Source organism: Osmerus mordax (genome assembly GCF_038355195.1).
Source record: "Osmerus mordax isolate fOsmMor3 chromosome 7 unlocalized genomic scaffold, fOsmMor3.pri SUPER_7_unloc_2_7, whole genome shotgun sequence".
NCBI classification, from domain to species: Eukaryota; Metazoa; Chordata; class Actinopteri; order Osmeriformes; family Osmeridae; genus Osmerus; species Osmerus mordax.
Window position 1 is genome coordinate 80,001 of NW_027120357.1, and position 5,000 is coordinate 85,000.

Consider the following 5,000-nt stretch of genomic DNA (forward strand, 5'->3'; position numbering starts at 1 on the left):
GGGGGCATGATTCTGGGGCGCCCCAGAGCCAAGTAGGCGCCTGGAGGAAAGGAAAAAAAAACTTTAACTTTTTTTTGACCACCAGGGGTGGGGGGGTCTCATGCCCCATCGGGTGCCCGCCCCGAGTGCCTCTCAGGCGGATACATTTTCACCCGTGTGCGGGAGACACATATGGTGCATGGTCCGTGTATACACCATATGTGTAGTATGGGCAAAACCACTGTAAAGTCATACTGCCATTGACTTCCATTCATTTTCCCAGGATGACTTATATACTCTATGGTAGCTGTCTGGTGGACTGGGGGCCGCGACAATGTTACGCTTGTAAGTCAGAAGCTGGGAAATGCACTGCGAAGCTGGGAAAACCGTTTTTCGAGCTCATTTTCGGTTCCGCCCAACGGATTTTGATCAAAATAGGCTCATTCGAAAGGTATTAACCGGGGGCACACGGAAAACCGGGACTAATAACGCGCACGTGCGCGTGCGCGAAACGGGAAGCAAAAGAAAACTTCAATCGGAGCTACAACCGTGAACCGTCGCAGATAGGGCGGAAATTTCAACGCACGTCGCTGCGTCTCACTCCAACTTAAATAACAAAACTGTCCCCAGCGAAATCGGTTGGATAAAACGGAAACGGGAAGCGAAAGAAAACGTTAAACGTCAACACCGAAATGGCTATCGTCAATTCCAATGTGAAAACAACTCGCACGTATGTGTCTTACTCTAAAGCAGTGTATAAAACTATCCCCAGCCAAATCAGAGCTACGCAACGAAAACGGGAAGCGAAACAAAACTTTAAACGGAGCTACCGAATTGGAAATCATCAATCCTGGGAAAATAACAACTCACACGTGTGCCCCTTATTCTAACTTGAATTTAGAAACCGTCCTCAACAAAATCCCACGTTCGGGTGAATAACTGTGAATTTTAAGGCACATGCCTCTCTGGGCTGGGAGAGTGCATTCAAATAGGAGAAATTGGCTTCATTTAGAGGCATCTCCACTTAGGGACGTCGTAGCACCTTAACTCGGGTGGCGTTGGAAAGGTCTGGTCCAGGGGAACACGGGCGTGTCAAGTTTGCCACGCGCACGCGCATCCCCGCTAAACAGGGGCCAAAACAAAACTTTAAACGGAGCTACCGAATTGGAAACCATCAATCCTGGGAAAATAACAACTCACACGTGTGCCCCTTATGCTAACTTGAATTTAGAAACCGTCCTCAACAAAATCCCACGTTCGGGCGCAAAACTGCACGTTTGAGGCCACATTTTCAATGATGCTGGAAACTTACATTCAAAGCTGGGAAAATGTGCTCATCTACAGGCATCCCCACTTAGGGACGTCGTAGCACCTTGACTCGGGTGGCGTTGGAAAGGTCTGGTCCAGGGGAACACGGGCGTGTCAAGGTTGCCACGCGCACGCGCATCCCCGCTAAACAGGAGCCCAAACAAAACTTTAAACGGAGCTACCGAATTGGAAACCATCAATCCTGGGAAAATAACAACTCACACGTGTGCCCCTTATGCTAACTTGAATTTAGAAACCGTCCTCAACAAAATCCCACGTTCGGGCGCAAAACTGCACGTTTGAGGCCACATTTTCAATGATGCTGGAAACTTACATTCAAAGCTGGGAAAATGTGCTCATCTACAGGCATCCCCATTTAGGGACGTCGTAGCACCTTGACTCGGGTGGCGTTAGAAAGGTCTGGTCCAGGGGAACACGGGCGTGTCAAGGTTGCCACGCGCACGCGCATCCCCGCTGAACAGGAGCCCAAACAAAACTTTAAACGGGGCTACGGAAAAGGGGAGGGCTTTTTCGGGGACAACCACCACTCACCTCGGTTCCCCCCATCCCAACTTGAATTTAGAAACCGTCCCCAGCCAAATCCCACGTTCGGGGGCAAAACTGCTCGTTTGAGGCCACATTTTCAATGATACTGGAAACTTACATTCAAAGTTGGGAAAAGGTGTTCATTTACAGGCATCTCCACTTAGGGACGTCGTAGCACCTTAACTCAGGCGGCGTTAGAAAGGTCTGGTCCAGGGGAACACGGGCGTGTCAAGGTTGCCACGCGCACGCGCATCCCCGCTAAACAGGAGCCCAAACAAAACTTTAAACGGGGCTACGGAAAAGGGGAGAGCTTTTTCGGGGACAAACACCACTCACGTCGGTGCCCCCTGTTCCAACTTGAATTTAGAAACCGTCCTCAACAAAATCCCACGTTCGGGTGAATAACTGTGAATTTTAAGGCACATGCCTCTCTGGGCTGGGAGAGTGCATTCAAATAGGAGAAATTGGCTTCATTTAGAGGCATCCCCACTTGGGGACGTCGTAGCACCTTAACTCAGGTGGCGTTAGAAAGGTCTGGTCCAGGGGAACACGGGCGTGTCATGTTTGCCACGCGCACGCGCATCCCCGTTGAACAGGAGCCCAAACAAAACTTTAAACGGGGCTACGGAAAAGGGGAGGGCTTTTTCGGGGACAACCACCACTCACCTCGGTGCCCCCCATCCCAACTTGAATTTAGAAACCGTCCCCAGCCAAATCCCACGTTCGGGGGCAAAACTGCACGTTTGAGGCCACATTTTCAATGATACTGGAAACTTACATTCAAAGTTGGGAAAAGGTGTTCATTTACAGGCATCCCCACTTGGGGACGTCGTAGCACCTTAACTCAGGCGGCGTTAGAAAGGTCTGGTCCAGGGGAACACGGGCGTGTCAAGGTTGCCACGCGCACGCGCTTCCCCGCTGAACAGGAGCCCAAACAAAACTTTAAACGGGGCTACGGAAAAGGGGAGGGCTTTTTCGGGGACAACCACCACTCACCTCGGTGCCCCCCGTCCCAACTTGAACTTAGAAACCGTCCCCAGCGAAATCCCACGTTCGGGCGAATAACTGTGAATTTTAAGCCCCTTTTCCTCTCAAGCTGGAAACGTGCAAAGTTGGGAAAAGGTGTTCATTTACAGGCATCTCCACTTAGGGACGTCGTAGCACCTTAACTCAGGCGGCGTTAGAAAGGTCTGGTCCAGGGGAACACGGGCGTGTCAAGGTTGCCACGCGCACGCGCATCCCCGCTGAACAGGAGCCCAAACAAAACTTTAAACGGGGCTACGGAAAAGGGGAGGGCTTTTTCGGGGACAACCACCACTCACCTCGGTGCCCCCCATCCCAACTTGAATATAGAAACCGTCCCCAGCCAAATCCCACGTTCGGGGGCAAAACTGCTCGTTTGAGGCCACATTTTCAATGATACTGGAAACTTACATTCAAAGTTGGGAAAATGTGCTCATCTACAGGCATCCCCACTTGGGGACGTCGTAGCACCTTGACTCAGGCGGCGTTGGAAAGGTCTGGACCAGGGGAACACGGGGGTGTCAAGTTTGCCACGCGCACGCGCTTCCCCGCTGAACAGGAGCCCAAACAGAACTTTAAACGGGGCTACGGAAAAGGGGAGGGCTTTTTCGGGGACAACCACCACTCACCTCGGTGCCCCCCATCCCAACTTGAATATAGAAACCGTCCCCAGCCAAATCCCACGTTCGGGGGCAAAACTGCTCGTTTGAGGCCACATTTTCAATGATACTGGAAACTTACATTCAAAGTTGGGAAAATGTGCTCATCTACAGGCATCCCCACTTGGGGACGTCGTAGCACCTTAACTCAGGCGGCGTTAGAAAGGTCTGGTCCAGGGGAACACGGGCGTGTCAAGGTTGCCACGCGCACGCGCTTCCCCGCTGAACAGGAGCCCAAACAAAACTTTAAACGGGGCTACGGAAAAGGGGAGGGCTTTTTCGGGGACAACCACCACTCACCTCGGTGCCCCCCGTCCCAACTTGAACTTAGAAACCGTCCCCAGCGAAATCCCACGTTCGGGCGAATAACTGTGAATTTTAAGCCCCTTTTCCTCTCAAGCTGGAAACGTGCAAAGTTGGGAAAAGGTGTTCATTTACAGGCATCTCCACTTAGGGACGTCGTAGCACCTTAACTCAGGCGGCGTTAGAAAGGTCTGGTCCAGGGGAACACGGGCGTGTCAAGGTTGCCACGCGCACGCGCATCCCCGCTGAACAGGAGCCCAAACAAAACTTTAAACGGGGCTACGGAAAAGGGGAGGGCTTTTTCGGGGACAACCACCACTCACCTCGGTGCCCCCCATCCCAACTTGAATATAGAAACCGTCCCCAGCCAAATCCCACGTTCGGGGGCAAAACTGCTCGTTTGAGGCCACATTTTCAATGATACTGGAAACTTACATTCAAAGTTGGGAAAATGTGCTCATCTACAGGCATCCCCACTTGGGGACGTCGTAGCACCTTGACTCAGGCGGCGTTGGAAAGGTCTGGACCAGGGGAACACGGGGGTGTCAAGTTTGCCACGCGCACGCGCTTCCCCGCTGAACAGGAGCCCAAACAGAACTTTAAACGGGGCTACGGAAAAGGGGAGGGCTTTTTCGGGGACAACCACCACTCACCTCGGTGCCCCCCATCCCAACTTGAATATAGAAACCGTCCCCAGCCAAATCCCACGTTCGGGGGCAAAACTGCTCGTTTGAGGCCACATTTTCAATGATACTGGAAACTTACATTCAAAGTTGGGAAAATGTGCTCATCTACAGGCATCCCCACTTGGGGACGTCGTAGCACCTTGACTCAGGCGGCGTTGGAAAGGTCTGGACCAGGGGAACACGGGGGTGTCAAGTTTGCCACGCGCACGCGCTTCCCCGCTGAACAGGAGCCCAAACAAAACTTTAAACGGGGCTACGGAAAAGGGGAGAGCTTTTTCGGGGACAACCACCACTCACCTCGGTGCCCCCCATCCCAACTTGAATATAGAAACCGTCCCCAGCCAAATCCCACGTTCGGGCGAATAACTGTGAATTTTAAGCCCCTTTTCCTCTCAAGCTGGAAACGTGCAAAGTTGGGAAAAGGTGTTCATTTAGAGGCATCTCCACTTAGGGACGTCGTAGCACCTTAACTCAGGCGGCGTTGGAAAGGTCTGGT